Below are 24,078 nucleotides of genomic sequence, written 5' to 3' on the forward strand. Positions count from 1 at the left end.
AGGCCATTTTCAGAGATTCTATACAGCTCTGCGGGCACATCCTGATAAGTTCTACCTATACTGTCGAATGACAATAACAACATTTGATATCTTGTTGGAGACAGTACGTCCAGGCCTCTCGTATCAGGACACCAGGATGTGAAAAAGCATATCCGCAGAGGAGCATCTTCTCCTTACCTTACGGTATGTATTCAACATCCTCACATAATGTATGTTGATGATGTTTTATTTTTCAGGGTTGTTTGCTATCAGCTATTTCTAAATATATGTTTTCCTTAGGATAAAACCACACTAAAAATATCTATTTTTAATGTTATACTTATGTACACTAGGTACAAATAGATGTTTTTCATTGATATTCCTGTTTTTTTTATTAACCAACATACTTGCGCTTTATCATGTGTTGGCTAAACTATTGTTACCGAACTAATGTTTTTTTGTGTCCTTTCAGCTTCCTGTCAACTGGCTTGTCTTATGCGGGACTACAGCTGGAGTTTCTCATTGGTCACTCCACCATTTCTGGCATTGTGCGTTCCACATGTATTGAAATATGGGACTAACTCCATGAACTTGTTATGCCTGAGCCAAAAATGGCTGATTGCCTAAAAATAGCCCGTGGGTTCAATGGCATCTGTGACTTCTCACACATATCAGGGTGCGTAAGCCGCCGAACTCGGGCTCCCAATTCTACAATTATAAGCAGTTTTTCTCTGTAGTTCTGTTAGCTGTAGTTGACAGTAACTACAGGTTTATAATTGCAGACATTGGGGCCTATGGGCAAACAGGAGACTCAAGGGTCTTTAATTCGTCCATTATGGGTCGGCGGCTACGTGAAAACCAGTTAGACCTCCCACCACCACAACAACTCCCAGGCTCCAATGCTGAAACAGTGCCATATGTTCTTGTGGGAAATGAGGCCTTCCAATTGACAAGGAATGTCATGAGGCTTTATCCCAGGCGCAACTTGGATCACCGTCGGCGTGTTTTTAATTTGAGGCTTTCCAGGGCGCGTAGACTGGTGGAGTGTGCCTTTGGGATTCTGTGTGCCAAATGGCGTCTCCTCCAGTCTGCCATTCAGCTGAGTGAGGCTACTATTAATGAAGTGATTAAGGCTTGTGTTGTTTTGCACAATTTTACTAGACTTCATGATTGCCCGTCAGCTGTTCTTGGTGAAGAAATGTTGCCCAATGTGAGTAGCCCTACACCACATGGTCCTCCTCCGCGCTGTCCCCTTTCTGGAATCAAAGTGAGAGATATTTTCACAAATTATTTTGTCTCTCCTCAGGGTGCTACTCCCTGGCAAGATTATGCTGTTTCTCAGTTGTGATTTTCTTATTTTCAAAATATATTATCAACATAAAATATTTGTGTCTACACAAACAGTACTCTGTGTTGTATTTCCTTAATTACCAGATGATTATGAACAGAGCATTTGTGTGTGATGTAATAATGATTGGTCCACAAACATCAATTGGCTTTTGACAACATTTTTTACTTAGAGCAAAAGCCTTTTCTTGTAAACTTTTAACCATATTTTTTTCATATGGTTATAATATTTTTTTTGGTTTTGTATTTTTTTTTTAAACAAAACAGAACAAAGTGCAAATGCAGCACAAAATAACCAAAAGCATGGTTGTGCGTAACAAAGTAAAAAACACTTTGGCTTACAGATTCCTGTAAGTTGGTGGTTGTGATGGCGGCAGCTCTGGGTCCTGTTCAGGGGGCCTTTGTTGAGCCAATTGTCCTTCACCCTGTGTGGATGCTGTGGGTTGCTGCCCCAAATACAGGCCTTGTTCATATTGGCCAGTTGGATATTGGCCATAAGGTATTTGTCTCTGGCCCTCATGATGACGGACATATTGGCTGGACTCATACCCACCCCCAAAATGGCCATGTTGTCCAAACCCAGGTTGTGACCAGCCTACAGCACTCGGTCTGGACAAGTGCCCATATTGGGAAGGTGGGTTGTAGGCTGCCATTTGGTACGGTGCTGGCCTTTGTTCATTTTGGGTTGGGAGGGGTTGAGGTGTAGGCATACGAGGAGGAGGTGCATCAAATCCTGATTGACCATGCACCTGTTGAGTTATTTGAAGGCGCAAGAGGTTAGTTTGTGAAAACTGCCTTCTCTCAAGAAATTCAAAAACATCATAGGGGTTATTTGGAGGTGTGCTTAAATCAATCAGGATTTGAATACACCCTCTCACGCGTAGCCTCACCTCACGGGGAAGGGGACAAAGGTACCGGGCCAGGCTTCGAGCAAAGGCCAAATAATTGAGGACCCCAGCGTCAACATCCCTCCTAGTGGCTTGCAGCTCTCTCCTTCTGCGGCTTCTGCGTAAAGCCCCAGATGCCTATGGGGAGGACACCAGTGGGAGAGTAGGGCTGCTGCTGTGTCCATGCTCTTCCTGGCTTACAGGATCAGGAGGTGCTGCTGATGTTGATGGTGCTGCATCTTGTAAACTTGGTGCAGTCTCTTGTGATGCAGAAGCAGATGTTTCAGGAAGGATGGAGGATGTGGAAGTGAAAGATGGGCGTGCCACCTCTTCGTCAACAGCAACTGGATCTATCACAACCTCCGAGTCCAACCCGGTCGCCCTCTCAGTGAGGTTGGATTGAGTTCTGTTATGAAAAAAATTAAAATAATGCACAAAATAAATATTTGAGCCATTTTCAAACATATGTTTATTATACATGTGTGACCTCGTCTCTCGGTAATTACATACACGCAACCTCAGATCCTCACAAGATCTCCTTCTGTACTACCCTCTTATCTCCTATTCCCACAATCGTATACAAGATTTATCTCGTGTATCACCCCTACTGTGTAAATCACTACCACATCAGATTCTCGCCTACCATTGAAAGCTTCAAAAAGAGCATGAAGACCCACCTCTTCCGACAAGCATATAACCTGCAGTAACCACCGATCGACCAAACCACTGCATGAACAGCTCTACCCTCGCCTACTGTATTCTCACCCATCCCTTGTTGTAGCTTGTGAGGCTTTGCGGGCATTGTCCTTTCTCCTCCTGTACCAGTTATGTTTTTTTTGTATTTTAAGAAATATTTTTTTTTAATATGTTTACCCCTCCTTACATGTAAAGCGCCATGGAATAAATGGCGCTAGAACAAGAAAAAATAAGACTAATACTAATATTAAAATAAAAAAAATTGTGTTGTGGTGTTTTTACCTACTGTCTTAGATCCATACCGGCATCCAAAAAGGAAAGTCGATCGTAATATATGTATTTCCTTTTTTTGGTTGGTGCTGCTGACCCACTTCTTGCACGCTGCTGCCTTTCCCGCCGGTACTGGTCCCTGATGCTGCACCATCGTTTCATCATCCACTGCAATGACATGGTAACAAATATTTTTTATCATCATTCTGCACATTGCTTAAAACAGTTGGCATTGATAGATCATATTTGAACGATTATAATAAAATGCCTTCTTAAATGATTTGCATAAAGTTACAATTGCTTAAAAAAAAACAATATACACAAGAAAAAGAAACAACACAAGGACAGGGTCCACACCCCTCTGTACCAGTTTTGCGTAAACAAAAATAGTACCCAACGCAACATCTATATTAGCTATGTACGTAAACCCTTTCTCATGTTAATCATCTTTGTTTTTGCCGAAAAATGGCAAAAAATACCATACTAAGACCAAAAATATTCTTCCTGCAATCATGTAGGTAAAAGATTTTTCAAGGTTAATTAATGTCGAAACATGAGTGTACTTACAAAGTTGTGTCTGCTCCGCACGAGGCCGTTGGGCATAATCTGGGAATAGGATCCCACAGATGGTCCTCCAAGCTGCCTCTTTCCTGGCCCGGTTGGCATAGTTTGGATCACGCTGGTCCCAGATCTCAGGCCTTTCTTGGACCAGGATGAGAAGCATATCCACGTTAATGATGCTTGCCATGCTGCTTGGAACTCCGTGGAGGCGAGCGCAAGACTTCCGGGATGTCTGTGTGGCTTTTTCAGCTAATTAGCATGTCTGAGCTTCCTGATTGAGGGGCTTGGCACAATTCCTGGCACCTGGAGATGTCTGGCGTATTTCTCGTAAGTCACACTGCTGGTCCGTGTGTAATCTGTATATTTTGCGCACCCATAGACTTTCATTGGCGATTTTTTTGCGCAATACGGTGACAAATGCAGCATGCTGCGATTTTCTACGGCCGTATAATAAGACCGTATAATACGGCTCAGTAAAATACGGCAGATAGGGGCTGGGCCATAGAGAATCATTGTACCATGTGCAATCCGTATTTTCTGCACCTCTCATACGTCCGTAAAACTAGCTAGTGTGACACCGGCCTAACATTGAAGCACAACGATAGCTTAAAAAGTAGATTGATATCTAGGGCCATTATACTGACATATAAAATGAAATTAATTTGCTTGATTTGAAGTTATTTTTTTTTTACTTTTAAAACCAATTAGAAATGTAGTTTTAAACATTGTATTATTCATTTTACTCACTCATACTGCACCATTAATTTCACAGCGCTTTAGGCCGGTTTCACACGTCAGTGGCTCCGGTACGTGAGGTGACAGTTTCCTCACGTACCGGAGCCACTGACACACATAGACACATTAAAATCAATGCATCTGTGCAGATGTCGTTGATTTTTTGCGGACCGTGTCTCCGTGTGCCAAACACGGAGACATGTCAGTGTTCATGGGAGCGCACGGATTACACGGACCCATTAAAGTCAATGGGTCCATGTAAAACATGTACCGCACACGGACGTTGTCCGTGTGCAGTCTGTGTGCCGTGCAGGAGACAGCGCTACAATAAGCGCTGCCCCCCCCCCACTGGTGCTGAAGCCGCGATTCATATCTTCTGTGCAGCAGCGTTTGCTGTAAAGATATGAATAATCCATTTTTTTTGTGGTTTTTCGTGTATAAAATAAAGGTCCATGTCCCCACCCCCTGTGCGACCTTCCCCCTCCCCCCCCCCCCCGCTGTTCTGAAAATACTCACCCAGCTCCCCCGTTGGCTGTCGCTGCTTCCTGTCCTGGCCGCACCTTCTACTGTATGCGGTCACGTGGGGCCGCCGATTAAAGTCATGAATATGCGGCTCCACCTCCCATAGGGGCAGAGCCACATATTCATTACTGTAAATGAGCGGCCCCACGTGACCGCATACAGTAGAAGGTGCGGCCAGGGCAGGAAGCAGCGACAGCCAATGAGGGAGCTGGGTGAGTATTTTCAGAACAGCGGGAGGGCGCACAGGGGGTGGGAGGGTGTGGGGACATGGACCTTTATTTTATACACGAAAAAAACCACACAAAAAATGGATTATTCATATCTTCTTTACAGCAAATGCTGCTGCACAGAAGATATGAATCGCGGCTTCAGCACGATGCAGGGGACAGCGCAAAACTTTAGCGTTGTCTCCTGCACGGTGCGTGTGGTACCCAGTGGGCACACGGGCGGCACACGTGTGCCGCACATGTGCCACACTGATGTGCCACAGAAATGCAGGGGCACACGGACATGGATACTTCCGGTACCGATTTTTTCCGGTACCGGAATTATCTGGACGTGTGGGACTGCCCTTAGAGACATTATCATCACTGTCCCCACTGAGATTGACAATCTAGATTCTCTATCAGTGTGTCTTTGCAGAGTGGGAGGAAATCCACGCAAACACGGGGAAGACATACAAACTCCTTGCAGATAGGATTTTCACCACTGATCCACTATGCTGCCCATATGTACATACACATATAGACATTACATGCTTGGAGATTCCAAGGCAGAGAGTTCTTGTACCATGCAGTGGGTATGGAAAGTATTCAGACCCTTTTCAATTTTTAACTCTTTGTTTCATTGCAGCCGTTTGGTAAATTCAAAAAAGTTAATTTTTATTCTCATTAACCCCTTTCTGACCTCGGATGGGATAGTACGTCCGAGGTCAGATCCCCTGCTTTGATGCGGGCTACGGTGTTTTGTACAGCTGACATGTGCCCTCAATTGCGGTGGATGGAATCACGATCCACCTGCCGCTATTAACTAATTAAATGCCACTGTCAAACTCTGACAGCAGCATTTAACTAGTGCTTCCGGCCATCAGGCCAGAAATGCGCGCATCATGATCGGGGGTCAGTGATGTGTCGGCACGACAACCAGAGGTCTATTGAAGGCCTCTATGGTTGTTGATGCCGAATTGCTGTGAGCGCCACCCTGTGGTCGGCGCTCTTAGCAATGCAGTAAATCTACTGCATAGGAGCGATCTGAGCATCGCTCCTATGTAGCTGAGTCGATCAGGCTATGCGAGCTTCTAGCCTCCCATGGAGGTTATTGAAGCATGCTAAAAGTAAAAAAAAAATGTTTTAAAAAATATGAAAAAATTTAAAAAATATAAAAGTTAATTTAATCACTCCCCTTTCACGCCATTCAAAATAAAACAATAAAAAAAATCAAACCTACACATATTTGGTTTCGCCGCGTTCAGAATCGCCTGATCTATCAATAAAAAAAGGATTAACCTGATTGCTAAACGGCGTAGTGAGAAAAATATTCAAAACGCCAGAATTACGTTTTTTGGTCACCGCGACATTGCATTAAAATGCAATAATGGGCGATCAAAAAAACGTATCTGCACTCAAATGGTATCATTAAAAACGTCAGCTCGGTGCACAAAAAATAAGTCCTTACCCAAACCCAGATCACAAAAAATAAAGACGCTACGGGTATTGGAAAATGGCGCAATTTTTTTTTCTTTAGCAAAGTTTGGAAATTTTTTTTACCACTTAGATAAAAATAACCTAGACATGTTTGGTGTCTATGAACTTGTAATGACCTGGAGAATCATAATGGCAGATAGTTTTAGCATATAATGAACCTAGCAAAAAAGAAGTGTGAATTTGCACTTTTTTTGCAATTTCACCGCATGGTGAAACCAATGGTGTCGTTCAAAAGTACAACTCGTCCCGCAAAAAATAAGCCCTCACATGGCCATAATGACGGAAAAATAAAAAAGTTATGGCTCTGGGAAGGAGGGGAGCGAAAAACGCAAAACCGAAAAAAAGCTGGGGTCATGAAGGGGTTGATGTACACTCTGCACCTCATCCTGACTGATAAAAAAAAAAACAGAAATGTAGACATTTTTGCATATTTCACCAAATTAACAACTTAACTATGGATATATAACCCTTATATTTAAATTAATTTTACTTAATCTTAGGCCGGCTTCACACTTGCGAGTTTTACGGACGTAAGAGCGCAGAAACTACGTCCGTAAAACTCGCATAAAATACGGCACAATTATTCTCTATGCCCCTGCTCCTATCTGTCGTATATTCCTGATCAGTATTATACGGCTTTCTATGGCCGTAGAAAATCGCAGCATGCTGCGTTTGTCACCGTATTGCGCAAATAAAACGTCAATGAAAGTCTAAGGAAGCCCCAAAAATACGGATCACACACGGACCAGCAGTGTGACTTGCGAGGAATACGCAGCGGTGTTAGAGAGAAAAGCCGGTAATTCAGTGCGGTGTACAGTAAAATCACACTGACAGCTTACAGTAGAATAGGTAGAATAAATGTGTACACATAGAATAGGTATATATACAGTGGGGCAAAAAAGTATTTAGTCAGTCAGCAATAGTGCAAGTTCCACCACTTAAAAAGATGAGAGGCGTCTGTGATTTACATCATAGGTAGACCTCAACTATGGGAGACAAACTGAGAAAAAAAAATCCAGAAAATCACATTGTCTGTTTTTTTAACATTTTATTTGCATATTATGGTGGAAAATAAGTATTTGGTCAGAAACAAACAATCAAGATTTCTGGCTCTCACAGACCTGTAACTTCTTCTTTAACCCCTTTCTGCCATTAGACGTACTATTGCGTCCATGTGGGGTGGGCTTTACTTCCCAAGGACGCAATAGTACGTCATATGCGATCGGCAGCGCTCACGGGGGGAGCGCCGCCGATCGCGGCCGGGTGTCAGCTGTTTATCGCAGCTGACATCCGGCACTATGTGCCAGGAGTGGTCACGGACCGCCCCCGGCACATTAACCCCCGGCACACCGCGATCAAAGATGATCGCGATGTGCCGGCGGTACAGGGAAGCACCGCGCAGGGAGGGGGCTCCCTGCGGGCTTCCCTGAGCCCCCCGCAGCAACGCGATGTGATCGCGTTGCTGCGAGGGTCTCACCTCCCTCCCTGCTCCCTCCAGCCCCGGATCCAAGATGGCCGCGGATCCGGGTCCTGCAGGGAGGGAGGTGGCTTCACAGAGCCTGCTTAGAGCAGGCACTGTGAAGCAGCCTGCACTCCTATCAGATCAGTGATCTGACAGAGTGCTGTGCAAACTGTCAGATCACTGATCTGTGATGTCCCCCCCTGGGACAAAGTAAAAAAGTAAAAAAAAAAAATTTCAAATGTGTAAAAAAAAATAAAAAAAAATATTCCAAAATAATGAAAAAAAAAATAAAAATATTATTCCCATAAATACATTTCTTTATCTAAATAAAAAAAAAAAAACAATAAAAGTACACATATTTAGTATCGCCGCGTCCGTAACGGCCCAACCTATAAAACTGGCCCACTAGTTAACCCCTTCAGTAAACACCGTAAGAAAAAAAAAAAAAAAAAACGAGGCAAAAAACAACGCTTGATAATCATACCGCCGAACAAAAAGTGGAATAACACGCGATCAAAAAGACAGATATAACTAACCATGGTACCGCTGAAAGCGTCATCTTGTCCCGCAAAAAACGAGCCGCCATACAGCATCATCAGCAAAAAAATAAAAATATATAGTTATAGTCCTGAGAATAAAGCGATGCAAAAATAATTATTTTTTCTATAAAATAGTTTTTATCGTATAAAAGCGCCAAAACATAAAAAAATGATATAAATGAGGTGTCGCTGTAATCGTACTGACCCGAAGAATAAAACTGCTTCATCAATTTTACCAAACGCGGAACGGTATAAACGCCTCCCCCAAAAGAAATTCATGAATAGCTGGTTTTTGGTCATTCTGCCTCACAAAAATCGGAATAAAAAGCGATCAAAAAATGTCACGTGCCCGAAAATGTTACCAATAAAACATCAACTCGTCCCGCAAAAACCAAGACCTCACATGACTCTGTGGACCAGAATATAGAAAAATTATAGCTCTCAAAATGTGGTAACGCAAAAAATATTTTTTGCAATAAAAAGCGTTTTTCAGTGTGTGACGGCTGCCAATCATAAAAATCCGCTAAAAAACCCGCTATAAAAGTAAATCAAACCCCCCTTCATCACCCCCTTAGTTAGGGAAAAATTAAAAAAATGTATTTATTTCCATTTTCCCATTAGGGTTAGAGTTAGGGCTAGGGTTAGGGCTAGGGTTAGGGCTAGGGTTAGGGCTAGGGTTAGGGCTAGGGCTACAGTTTGGGTTGGGGCTAAAGTTACAGTTAGGGTTTAGATTACATTTACGGTTGGGAATAGGGTTGGGATTAGGGTTAGGGGTGTGTCAGGGTTAGAGGTGTGGTTAGGGTTACTGTTGGGATTAGGGTTAGGGATGTGTTTGGATTAGGGTTTCAGTTATAATTGGGGGGTTTCCACTGTTTAGGCACATCAGGGGCTCTCCAAACGCGACATGGCGTCCGATCTCAATTCCAGCCAATTCTGCGTTGAAAAAGTAAAACAGTGCTTCTTCCCTTCCGAGCTCTCCCGTGTGCCCAAACAGGGGTTTACCCCAACATATGGGGTATCAGCGTACTCAGGACAAATAGGACAACAACTTTTGGGGTCCAATTTCTCCTGCTACCCTTGGGAAAATACAAAACTCGGGGCTAAAACATATTTTTTGTGGGAAAAAAAAGATTTTTTATTTTCACGGCTCTGCGTTATAAACTGTAGTGAAACACTTGGGGGTTCAAAGTTCTCACAACACATCTAGATTAGTTCCCTGGGGGGTCTAGTTTCCAATATGGGGTCACTTGTGGGGGGTTTCTACTGTTTAGGTACATTAGGGGTTCTGCAAACGCAATGTGACGTCTGCAGACCATTCCATCTAAGTCTGCATTCCAAATGGCGCTCCTTCCCTTCCGAGCTCTGCCATGCGCTCAAACGTTGGTTTCCCCCAACATACGGGGTATCAGCGTACTCAGGACAAATTGTACAACAACTTTTGGGGTCGAATTTCTCCTCTTACCCTCGGGAAAATACAAAACTGGGGGCTAAAAAATAATTTTGGGGGGAAAGATTTTTTTTTTTAATTTTCACGGCTCTGCGTTACAAACTGTAGTGAAACACTTGGGGGTTCAAAGCTATCACAACACATCTAGATGAGTTCCTTAGGGGGTCTAGTTTCCAAAATGGTGTCACTTGTGGGAGGTTTCTACTGTTTAGGTACATTAGGGGCTCTGCAAATGCAATGTGACACCTGCAGACCATTCCATCTAAGTCCTCATTCCAAATGGAGCTCCTTCCCTTCCGAGCCCTCCCATGCGCCCAAACAGTGGTTCCCCCCCACATATGGGGTATCAGCGCACTCAGGACAAATTGGACAACAAATTGTGGGGTCGAATTTCTCCTTTTACCCTCGGGAAAATACAAAACTGGGGGCTAAAAAATAATTTTTGTGGGAAAAAATTTTTGTTTTATTTTTACGGCTCTCCATTATAAACTTCTGTGAAGCCCTTGGTGGGTCAAAGCGCTCAGCACACATCTAGATAAGTTCCTAAGGGGGTCTACTTTCCAAAATGGTGTCACTTGTGGGGGGTTTCTACTGTTTAGGTACATTAGGGGCTCTGCAAACGCAATGTGACACCTGCAGACCATTCCATCTAAGTCTGCATTCAAATGGCACTCCTTCCCTTCTGAGCCCTCCCATGTGCCCAAACAGTGGTTCCCCCCACATATGGTGTATCATCGCACTCAGGACAAATTTGGCAACAAATTTTGGGGTCCAATTTCTCCTGTTACCCTCAGGAAAATACAAAACTGGGGGCTAAAAAAATAATTTTTGTGGGAAAAAAATTTTGTTTTATTTTTACGGCTCTGCATTATAAACTTCTGTGAAGCACTTGGTGGGTCAAAGTGCTCACCACACCTCTAGATAAGTTCCTTAGGGGGTCTACTTTCCAAAATGGTGTCATTTGTGGGGGGTTTCAATGTTTAGGCACATCAGTGGCTCTTCAAACGCAACATGGCGTCCCATCTCAATTCCTGTCAATTTTGCTTTGAAAAGTCAAACGGCGCTCCTTCCCTTCCGAGCTCTCCCATCCACCCAAACAGTGGTTTACCCCCACATATGGGGTATCCGCGTACTCAGGACAAATTGTACAACAACTTTTGGGGTCCAATTTCTTCTCTTACTCTTGGGAAAATAAAAAATTGGGGGCAAAAAGATAATTTTTGTGAAAAAATATGATTTTTTATTTTTACGGTTCTACATTATAAACTTCTGTGAAGCACTTGGTGGGTCAAAGTGCTCACCACACCTCTAGATAAGTTCCTTAGGGGGTCTACTTTCCAAAATGGTGTCACTTGTGGGGGGTTTCAATGTTTAGGCACATCAGTGGCTCTTCAAACGCAACATGACGTCCCATCTCAATTCCTGTCAATTTTGCATTGAAAAGTCAAACGGCGCTCCTTCCCTTCCGAGCTCTCCCATCCGCCCAAACAGTGGTTTACCCCCACATATGGGCTATCAGCGTACTCAGGACAAATTGTACAACAACTTTTGGGGTCCAATTTCTTCTCTTACCCTTGGGAAAAAAAAAAATTGGGGGCGAAAAGATAATTTTTGTGAAAAAATATGATTTTTTATTTTTACGGTTCTACATTATAAACTTCTGTGAAGCACTTGTTGGGTCAAAGTGCTCACCACACCTCTAGATAAGTTCCTTAGGGGGTCTACTTTCCAAAATGGTGTCACTTGTGGGGGGTTTCAATGTTTAGCCACATCAGGGGCTCTCCAAACGAAACATGGCGTCCCATCTCAATTCCAGTCAATTTTGCATTGAAAAGTCAAATGGCACTCCTTCGCTTCCGAGCTCTGCCATGCGCCCAAGCAGTGGTTTACCCCCACATGTGGGGTATTGGCATACTCAGGACAAATTGTACAACAATGTTTGGGGTCCATTTTCTCCTGTTACCCTTGGTAAAATAAAACAAATTAGAGCTGAATTACATTTTTTGTGAAAAAAAGTTAAATGTTCATTTTTATTTAAACATTCAAAAAATTCCTGTGAAGCACCAGAAGGGTTAATAAACTTCTTGAATATGGTTTTGAGCACCTTGAGGGGTGTAGTTTTTAGAATGGTGTCACACTTGGGTATTTTCTATCATATAGACCCCTCAAAATGACTTCAAATGAGATGTGGTCCCTAAAATAAAATGGTGTTGTAGAAATGAGAAATTGCTGGTCAACTTTTAACCCTTATAACTCCCTAACAAAAAAAAATTTTGGTTCCAAAATTGTGCTGATGTAAAGTAGACATGTGGGAAATGTTACTTATTAAGTATTTTGTGTGACATATCTCTGTGATTTAATTGCATAAAAATTCAAAGTTGGAAAATTGCGAAATTTTCATAATTTTCGCCAAATTTCCGTTTTTTTCACAAATAAACGCAGGTACTATCAAATAATTTTTACCATTGTCATGAAGTACAATATGTCACGAGAAAACAATGTCAGAATCACCAGGATCCATTGAAGCGTTCCAGAGTTATAACCTCATAAAGGGACAGTGGTCAGAATTGTAAAAATTGGCCCGGTCATTAACGTGCAAACCACCCTTGGGGGTAAAGGGGTTAAGAGTCTCCTCTTTCCTCCACTCATTACCTGTAGTAATGGCACCTGTTTAAACTTGTTATCAGTATAAAAAGACACCTGTGCACACCCTCAAACAATCTGACTCCAAACTCCACTATGGTGAAGACCAAAGAGCTGTCAAAGGACACCAGAAACAAAATTGTAGCCCTGCACCAGGCTGGGAAGACTGAATCTGCAATAGCCAACCAGCTTGGAGTGAAGAAATCAACAGTGGGAGCAATAATTAGAAAATGGAAGACATACAAGACCACTGATAATCTCCCTCGATCTGGGGCTCCACGCAAAATCCCACCCCGTGGGGTCAGAATGATCACAAGAACGGTGAGCAAAAATCCCAGAACCACGCGGGGGGACCTAGTGAATGAACTGCAGAGAGCTGGGACCAATGTAACAAGGCCTACTATAAGTAACACACTACACCACCATGGACTCAGATCCTGCAGTGCCAGACATGTCCCACTGCTTAAGCCAGTACATGTCCGGGCCCGTCTGAAGTTTGCTAGAGAGCATTTGGATGATCCAGAGGAGTTTTGGGAGAATGTCCTATGGTCTGATGAAACCAAACTGGAACTGTTTGGTAGAAACACAACTTGTCGTGTTTGGAGGAAAAAGAATACTGAGTTGCATCCATCAAACACCATACCTACTGTAAAGCATGGTGGTGGAAACATCATGCTTTGGGGCTGTTTCTCTGCAAAGAGGCCAGGACGACTGATCCGGGTACATGAAAGAATGAATGGGGCCATGTATCGTGAGATTTTGAGTGCAAACCTCCTTCCATCAGCAAGGGCATTGAAGATGAAACGTGGCTGGGTCTTTCAACATGACAATGATCCAAAGCACACCGCCAGGGCAACGAAGGAGTGGCTTAGTAAGAAGCATTTCAAGGTCCTGGAGTGGCCTAGCCAGTCTCCAGATCTCAACCCTATAGAAAACCTTTGGAGGGAGTTGAAAGTCCGTGTTGCCAAGCGAAAAGCCAAAAACATCACTGCTCTAGAGGAGATCTGCATGGAGGAATGGGCCAACATACCAACAACAGTGTGTGGCAACCTTGTGAAGACTTACAGAAAACGTTTGACCTCTGTCATTGCCAACAAAGGATATATTACAAAGTATTGAGATGAAATTTTGTTTCTGACCAAATACTTATTTTCCACCATAATATGCAAATAAAATGTTAAAAAAACAGACAATGTGATTTTCTGGATTTTTTTTTCTCAGTTTGTCTCCCATAGTTGAGGTCTACCTATGATGTAAATTACAGACGCCTCTCATCTTTTTAAGTGGTGGAACTTGCACTATTGCTGACTGACTAAATACTTTTTTGCCCCACTGTATATATATATATATATATATATATATATATATATATATGTCATTGAGACACATATATGTATATATATTATTACTTCATCCAGCGCGATATAGCAGAAAGCTGGTAATTCAATTACCGGCTTTTGCTTTCTCCGTCCTAAACCCGACATGATATGAGACCTGGTTTACATACAGTCAGGGCTGCCACTAGAAATTTCGGGGCCCCATACTGGCAAAATTTTCGGGGCCCCCTTGAAACTCCGCCCAGGCTCCACCCCAGCCCCGCCTCCAGGCTCCACCCCTCGAACTGTCCACAGTCCCACCGCTCTCTATTGGAAAATCTCCACTTCTCACCTATCACACATTGACAGTTCCCATCACCAGATCACACATAGCCGGCAGCTTTTGTTTTGGCCAAAAGATTTTTTTAAGCCGCCACCATAACACGGTAGACACTATTGGCCGGGTCCTACTCTGCTGTAACCTATTAAATATTTGTTAAAATATGCAATACAATTTAGGTATATTTTTATTTATTTTTCAATTTTTAAAATGACCTATAATACTACATACAAGGAACAAATACCACAGCACTATGACCAGACCACATATTACCACCACAGTGATCGAATAATATACAATACAAGGAACAAATACTGCTACACCATGACCAGACCGCATATTACCACCAATGACTGAATACTACAATACTGATCAGTAATAAAAAAAAAAACACAATACTATCACCATCAGTGCCATTATACACAGGAGATCTGTACTTAGTATGCAGTGTCTGTGTAGAGGTAATACAGTGATCACCGGTGACATTGTACACAGGAGCTCTGTATATAATGTATAGGTAATACAGTGATCACTGGTGACATTATACACAGGACCTCTGTATATAGTATACAGTGTATAGTGTCAGCGTATAGGTAACACTGACTCACCAGTGACGTCTCTAGGTGAAGTCCTTCATCTTTCATCCAGCACAGACCGCCATCACTTCATCCAGCCAGGACTCGTCTCTGCAGGAAATAACAGTTATCTCGAGTTCTGCTTGTAGAACACATTACTTAATTTTCCCAGCCTTTACATTACACCACATGAAGAAGGCAACACAGTATCACTCTACACAGTAACAGGACCGCCCCCCCATTTAAAACAGTATACTCAAAAAATAAAATAAATGCGTCACTGCAATAATAATATCCCTTAATTAGCCCCTATGGTAATATTCGCTGTTGTGAATTCTGTGGTCGAGCTCCCTCCTGTGGTCACAAATGGTACTTCGGCTGATTCTGTCTATGGGCTTCCGTTGGTGGATGTGAGTGGTACTGCGGCTTCTGAGTTTCCTTCCTCAGGTGATGAGGTTAAGTCGTTAGGTGCTGCTCTATTTAACTCCACCTAGTGCTTTGATCCTGGCCTCCAGTCAATGTTCTAGTATTGGTCTTGCTTCCTCCTGGATCGTTCCTGTGGCCTGTCTGCTCAGCATAAGCTAAGTTCTGCTTGTGTTACTTTTGTTGCTATATTTTCTGTCCGGCTTGCTTTATTGGTTTTTCTTGCTTGCTGGAGGCTCTGGGACGCAGAGGGAGCACCTCCGTGCCGTTGGTCGGTGCGGAGGGTCTTTTTGCCCCTCTGCGTGGTTGTTTGTAGGTTTTTGTGTTGACCGCGGGGCTATCTTTCCTGTCCTCGGTCTGTTCGGTAAGTCGGGCCTCACTTTGCTAAATCTATTTCAGGACAACCAGCAGAGGGCGCCCTCTTATGATCTCGAGCCAGGGAGCTTTCTAGGAAAGTTCCCACGATCTAGGAACAGCCAGCAGAGGGCGCCTCACCGCGAATGCAGGTAAATATAGGTCAATGACCTACTTTACCTACATTCTCCGGAGTTTTGCAGACATGAGCAACGTTGCATTAGCAAAGCTCGTGGCTGCAAAATATTTTAACCCCTTCAGATGGATTTACATCGTTGGACGTGACAGATCCTCGGAAGGTATGTATATTGTTGGTTTATTTTTTTTTTTTATTTACAGATCGAGGATCTTCAGTGAGTGGATTGAGAGTAGAATAAATTAATACAACAACCTTTGTGATTTTTTCATTAAATTATTTTTTAATAATGTGTGTGTGGTTTTTTTTTAACCCTTTACTAGTATTGGATTAATAATGGATAGGTGTCAGAATTGACGCCTCTCCATTATTAATTTAGCTTAATGTCACCTTACAATAGCAAGGTGACATTAACCCTTCATTACCCCATATCCCACCGCTACACGGGAATGGGAAGAGAGTGGCCAAGTGCCAGAATAGGCGCATCTTCCAGATGTGCCTTTTCTGGGGTGGCTGGGGGCAGATGTTTTTAGCCAGGGGGGGGGGCAATAACCATGGACCCTCTCCAGGCTATTAATATCTGCCCTCAGTCACTGGCTTTACTACTCTGGCGGAGAAAATTGTGCGGGAGCCCACGCCAATTTTTTCCGCCATTTAACCCTTTAATTTACTAGCTAGAACAGCCAAATTTTGCATAGATACACTACTGACATTAGTAGTGTGGAATATGCAAAAAAAAAAGGTGATATGAGATGGTTTACTGTATATAAACCAGGCCTCATATCATGTCGGGTTTAGGAAGGAGAAAGCAAAAGCCGGTAATTGAATTACCGGCTTTCTGCTATATCGCGCTGGATGAAATATAAATATATATACATATATGTGTCTACTGACATATATATATATATATATAGTATATATGTTTTTTTTTTACACATGGATCCCTTGTATAGCCGTATGTCGGTTTTGCAAGCCTGCGATAAAAACACGCAGTACGGATGACATACGGATTACATATGGAGGATGCCATGCGCAAAAAACGCTGAAACACCCTGCCTACGGAGGAGCTACGGACCACTATTTTGGGGACTTTTCAGCGTATTACGGCCGTAAAAAACGGACCGTATTTTCATACGCTGAGTGTGAAGCCGGCCTTAACCTATCAAATCAATATTTCAGTTCTTTGCTTCTAGTGGTATGTGTACGAATGACATGTCTTTCAAGCAGATTCCGCCTGGAACCCGCCTGCAAAAAAGGCCAAAAAGAATGAACATATGCACGACAATGTCAAAACTGATGCTGTACATGTGCGCTAACAATCTCAGGCTTCAAATGTGAAGCAGCAAGAAGTCACCTTACTATTCTTCTGAGTTGCTACTATTTAATACAATTGGGGAAAGAAAAAATAAATTCGCCAGATTATAAAGTCTCTAGAAAACAAAGCTTCAGTGCAAACACTGCTGGCTTTATCCTGAAGTATCTTCTGCTTCAATAATGCAGGTAGGTCAGAATCTAAAATACACCATGCGCACATGCCCTTAAATGCTGCCCAAGCCCTAATTGCTAGATGTTACAACAAATTACTAGTGATGAGCGAATATACTCGTGGCTCGAGATTTCCCGAGCATGCTCGGGTGACCTCTGAGTATTTTTTAGTGCTCAGAGATTTACGGTAGTTTTCTTCGCCGCAGCTGAATGATTTACATCTGTTAGCCAGCATAAGTACATGTGGGGATTCCCTAGCACCCAGGCAACCCCCACATGCACTTATGCTGGCTAACAGATGTAAATCATTCAGCTGCGGCAAAGAAAACTAAATTTCCGAGCACTAAAAAATACTCAGAGGATACCCGAGCGTGCTCGAGAAATCTCGAATAACGAGTATATTCGCTCATCACTACAAATTAACTCTATAATTCATTGAACAAATACTGTTAGCTACTAGAGGGAAAAGGAGATAAATATATTTCATTTTATTTGTATGTAAATGCACGGAATTTGTAATATCCCAGCTTTCAGACAACGACTGGTTGTAGTTGACAGTAACTATCCTTTTATCTGAAACAGATTCATGTGTCTAAAAAGTTTTAGAATGAGTTATATGGTCAAATAATCTCATGTTCAGCCTCCTGTTTATGGATATGTGACTTTTTATCCTTAAGCAGGAAAAGGCTATGCAATTTTTTCTGCAGATTTATGCAAAAAAATGAGGCACAAACAATCTACAGGAGGAAATGAGTCAGATTTAGGAGAAGTCTAAATCAAAATCATACAATTCATGCAAGCAGGTTCAGCTAAGGTTTGCTACTACTGATTATACAAAAACGCAAACACAACACAATATTGTATGGATATTTTATCAGGCATGACTTATTCTAGATTTCACAAAAAACCTCTGTAAATACCAAGATTTTAGCAGCAGGTAACAATAATCTTGGTAATTTCATAACACACTTATATTGTTTAGATCCACATGAAGATTGAGGCTCTTTGCAAATACGTCTGTGTTCTCGCCTCTTTGTGTATACGTTTCAAATGATTTCATTCTGTTTTCTCTGTTTAGGCTATGTGCACACGTTGCGGATTTCCTGCGGATCTGCAGTGTTTTTTTCCGAGCGGAAACGCTGGAGATTCGCAAAGTGATTTACAGTACAGTGTAAATCAATTGGGAAAAAAAATGCTGTGCTAATGGTGTGGAAAATTCCGCACTGAAAACGCAGCAGATACAGAAAAGGACCATGTCAATTCTTTTTGCGGATCTGCAGCGTTTCTGCACCTATTGACTTCCATTGTGTCAGGCCAATCCCCACCAAAACCACAGGTTTAAAAAGATCTGCGGTTTTGCTGTGGAGTTGGGTGCAAGAAACGCTGCAGATCGGGAGGGGAAAGAGTGTGTGGGCGGAGACTGTGTGCGTGGGCGGAGACTGTGTGTGTGCAGGGAAGATCTGCGTGTCTGTGTGCGGGTGTTTGTGTGTGTGTCTGCGGGGTTGTGTGTGTTTGTGTGTGGCGATCGCGGGGGTCTGCGGGGATCTCGGGGCTGTGTGTGTCTGTGCGTGGGTGGGTGTGTGCGGGTCTGTATGTAGGCAGGCATCATCCGATGGGACTACTAGTCCCATCCGGCTATACCTGCTACAGTGACAGGTAGCCGGATGATGGGACAGTATAGTCCCTTCATCCGGCTACTGTGTTCAAGTGTACAAAAAAAGCAAATACACATACAACAAACAGTACATACAACATACAGTACATACATACATACAGTACATACTACATAGAATACATACTACAATACAGTAAATGCAACACATAACATACAGTACATACAGAACATACAACATACACTACATACAGTACATACAACATACAGTACATACAACATACAGTACATACAACATACACTACATACAACATACAGTGCATACAACATACAGTACATACAACATACATAAAATACAGTGCATACACCATAGTGGTCCAAGAAGAAGCGAACCATAAATATAAAACCAACATCTTTATTGAATATTGAAGATAATACAGCAAAGAACTAAAGAATATAAACAGGAGAGTCCAGAAGGAGGGGCCCTCAGTACGGCATATAATAACTCTGTAACATGTAATACAACTCCAAACTGGTTAGTGACAGGTCAATGGATATTAATAGCCCCGAAAAATATATAATATGCTATGATGTAACATGTGAGAACCAAGAGCTAAGTAAAGTCAAACTAAGGCACTATGTATAAGCAAGATAAGTAAATATCTAGTCACTAAATAAAGACCCGTCCAGGCAATACATAAGCCATAACCACAAAAGAGTTTCTGTTACCTGATAACAGATTTGTTCCGATGCCTATGTCTGGAGCCAGAGCAAAAATCAACGCCGACCAAGGGACCCTCCTCACCCCAAAGCGCATTTCGCCTTAGCTTCTTCCGGGGGTGAAGTGCCATACCTAGTTATGATATTTGAGGACATATTTTGGTGCCATTAACATAAAGTACATAAAACATACAGTACATGCAACATACAGTGCATACAACATACAGTACATACAACATACAGAACATGCAACATACAACATACAGTACATACATACAGAACATACAACATACAGTACATACATACAGTACATACAACATACAGTATATATTACATGCAGTACATACAACATACAGTACATACTGTACATACAGCACATACTACATACAGTACATACTACATACAGTACATATTACATACAGTACATATTACATACAGTACATACAATATACAGAAAATACAACATACAGAACATACAACATACGGTACATACAGTACAGACCAAAAGTTTGGACACACCTTCTCATTTAAAGATTTTTCTCTATTTTCATCACTATGAAAATTGTACATTCACACTGAAGGCATCAAAACTATGAATTAAAACATGTGGAATTATATACTTAACAAAAAAGTGTGAAACAACTGAAATTATGTCTTATGTTCTAGGTTCTTTAACCCCTATCTGACCTCGGACGGGATAGTACGTCCGAGGTCAGATCCCCTGCTTTGATGCGGGCTCCGGCTGTGAGCCCGCACCAAAGCCGGGACATGTCAGCTGTTTTGAACAGCTGACATGTGCCCGTAATAGGCGCGGGCAGAATCGCGATCTGCCCGCACCTATTAACTAGTTTAATGCTGCTGTCAAACGCAGACAGCGGCATTTAACTACCGCTTCCGGCCGGGCGGCCGGAAATGACGTCATCGCCGACCCCCGTCACATGATCGGGGGTCGGCGATGCGTCAGGATGGTAATCATAGAGGTCCTAGAGACCTCTATGGTTACTGATCACCGGTGGCTGTGAGCGCCACCCTGTGGTCGGCGCTCACAGCACACCTCCATTTCTGCTACATAGCAGCGATCAGCAGATCGCTGCTATGTAGCAGAGGCGATCGAGTTGTGCCTGCTTCTAGCCTCCCATGGAGGCTATTGAAGCATGGCAAAAGTAAAAAAAAAAAGTTAAAAAAAATGTGAAAAAAATAAAAAAATATAAAAGTTTAAATCACCCCCCTTTCGCCCCAATCAAAATAAATCAATAAAAAAAAATCAAATCTACACATATTTGGTATCGCCGCGCTCAGAATCGCCCGATCTATCAATTAAAAAAAAGCATTAACCTGATCGCTAAACGGCGTAGCGAGAAAAAAATTCGAAACGCCAGAATTATGTTTTTTAGGTCGCCGCGACATTGCATTAAAATGCAATAATGGGCGATCAAAAGAACGTATCTGCACCAAAATGCTATCATTAAAAACGCCAGCTCGGCACGCAAAAAATAAGCCCTCAACCGACCCCAGATCACGAAAAATGGAGACGCTACGAGTATCGGAAAATGGCACAATTTTTTTTTTTTTTTTAGCAAAGTTTGGAATTTTTTTTCACCACTTAAAAAATAAAACCTAGTCATTAATAATAATAAAAAATAACCTAGTCATGTTAGGTGTCTATGAACTCGTAATGACCTAGAGAATCATAATAGCATGTTAGTTTTAGCATTTAGTGAACCTAGCAAAAAAGCCAAACAAAAAACAAGTGTGGGATTGCACTTTTTTTGCAATTTCACCGCACTTGGAATTTTTTTCCCGTTTTCTAATACACGACATGCTAAAACCAATGATGTCGTTCAAAAGTACAACTCGTCCCGCAAAAAATAAGCCCTCACATGGCCAAATTGACGGAAAAATAAAAAAGTTATGGCTCTGGGAAGGAGGGGAGTGAAAAACGAACACGGAAAAACGAAAAATCCCAAGGTCATGAAGGGGTTAAAGTAGCCACCTTTTGCTTTCATGACTGCTTTGCACACTCTTGGCATTCTCTTGATGAGCTTCAAGAGGTAGTCACCGGGAATGGTCTTCCAACAATCTTGAAGGAGTTCCCAGAGACGCTTAGCACTTGTTGGCCCTTTTGCCTTCACTCTGCGGTCCAGCTCACCTCAAACCATCTCGATTGGGTTCAGGTCTGGTGACTGTGGAGGCCAGGTCATCTGGCGTAGCACCCCATCACGCTCCTTCTTGGTCAAATAGCTCTTACACAGCCTCGATGTGTGTTTGGGGTCATTGTCCTGTTGAAAAATAAATGATGGTCCAACTAAATACAAACCGGATGGAATAGCATGCCGCTGCAAGATGCTGTGGTAGCCATGCTGGTTCAGTATGCCTTCAATTTTGAATAAATCCCCAACAGTGTCACCAGCAAAGCACCGCCACACCATCACACCTCCTCCTCCATGCTTCAAGGTGGGAACCAGGGATGTAGAGTCCATCCGTTCACCTTTTCTGCATCGCACAAAGACAAGGTGGTCGGAACCAAAGATGTCAAATTTGGACTCCTCAGACCAAAGCACAGATTTCCTCTGGTCTAATGTTCATTCCTTGTGTTCTTTAGCCCAAACAAGTCTCTTCTGCTTGTTGCCTGTCCTTAGCAGTGGTTTCCTAGCAGCTATTTTACCATGAAGGCCTGCTGCACAAAGTCTCCTCTTAACAGTTGTTGTAGAGATGTGCCTGCTGCTAGAACTCTGTGTGGCATTGACCTGGCCTCTAATCTGAGCTGCTGTTAACCTGCGATTTCTGAGGCTGGTGACTCAGATAAACTTATCCTCAGAAGCAGAGGTGACTCTTGGTCTTCCTTTCCTGGGGCAGTCCTCGTGAGCCAGTTTCTTTGTAGCGCTTGGTGGTTTTTGCCACTGCACTTGGGGACACTTTCTAAGTTTTCCCAATTTTTCGGACTGACTGACCTTCATTTCTTAAAGTAATGATGGCCACTCATTTTTCTTTACTAAGCTGCTTTTTTCTTGCCATAATACAAATTCTAACAGTCTATTCAGTAGGACTATCAGCTGTGTATCCACCAGACTTCTGCACAACACAACTGATGGTCCCAACCCCATTTATAAGGCAAGAAATCCCACTTATTAAACCTGACAGGGCACACCTGTGAAGTGAAAACCATTCCCGGTGACTACCTCTTGAAGCTCATCAAGAGAATGCCAAGAGTGTGCAAAGCAGTCATCAAAGCAAATGGTGGCTACTTTGAAGAACCTAGAATATAAGACATAATTTCAGTTGTTTCACACTTTGTTGTTAAGTATATAATTCCACATGTGTCAATTCATAGTTTTGATGCCTTCAGTGTGAATGTAAAATTTTCATAGTCATGAAAATAGAGAAAAATGTTTAAATGAGGTGTGTCCAAATGTTTGGTCTGTACTGTACATACGGAACACACAACATACATTACATACAATATACAGTACATACTACATGCAGTACATACAAAATACAGTAGATCCAGCTGTCACGATTCACACCATGACCATCACCCCTACGTCACGGATCGGGGTGACTTTAGGCCAACAGATGGCTAACACATGTGCAGGGGACTTATCTTAGATATCCCTCCACTGCTACACTGTGACAAAAACACACAAGGCTATTGGCCTTTCAGTTTACAGCAGGGGCTTATTCTAGGTATCCCACTGCTCTTCAATATAACACGAACTGCAGGGATTTATGTATATCCCGCTTTACAGTTCCACTTGAAAACTTGCAGCTCTCTGGCGCCCCCCCCCCCCTTACCCTCAGGTCAGATTAGGTACTGCACCTAGGGTAATTAGTCGCCAGCTATGTACTGGCTATTGGGCACGCTGCAGCGAGGCGATATAACTACTCCCACTCAGGCAGGAACAATAATTATCAACGCCGCCATCGCTACAACGACTCCCAACTACCCAGAACAAGGTATGCTGCCACCAGCAATTATAAAAATAACATGGATTAAAGAAGAAAGGTAAAACTCACATGTTCTCAGATCATGTCAGGCAAAACCATGCTGGCAGGCAGAGCCCAGATGTCCCAGTGCATCGTACAGCTTCTCAGGCAAAAAACTAAGACTAAAGGCTGGGTTAAGTGTAGAGACTTATAAACTACAGCCTCGTGACATCACTAAAGGGCTGGTTAATTATATTCACTGAGGTCAGAGATATTTACATTCTCAGACACTGGAGACAAAAGAAATTCCTGAGAGAAGGGAGGGACAACAGGTGGCTTTGCAGGATTGGTCACCTGCAGTTTAAAGCCACACCCTGCTCACACACTAGCTTCAAGTTACCC

At 42.6% G+C, this 24,078-nt stretch overlaps 1 long non-coding RNA gene across 1 annotated transcript; it reads right to left on the bottom strand.

Annotated features, from left to right (window-relative positions):
- Positions 1–1,514: 1,514 nt before the first annotated feature.
- LOC138667225 (uncharacterized) lies at positions 1,515–23,854 on the bottom strand. The gene is made up of 4 exons (XR_011318658.1): positions 23,767–23,854; positions 19,762–19,885; positions 3,192–3,347; positions 1,515–2,619 (listed from the first exon to the last, which is right to left on the bottom strand). It is a non-coding gene; the product is annotated as an uncharacterized lncRNA (long non-coding RNA).
- Between the last annotated feature and the right edge of the window lie 224 nt (positions 23,855–24,078).

Source organism: Ranitomeya imitator, chromosome 2 (assembly GCF_032444005.1).
Source record: "Ranitomeya imitator isolate aRanImi1 chromosome 2, aRanImi1.pri, whole genome shotgun sequence".
NCBI lineage: Eukaryota > Metazoa > Chordata > Amphibia > Anura > Dendrobatidae > Ranitomeya > Ranitomeya imitator.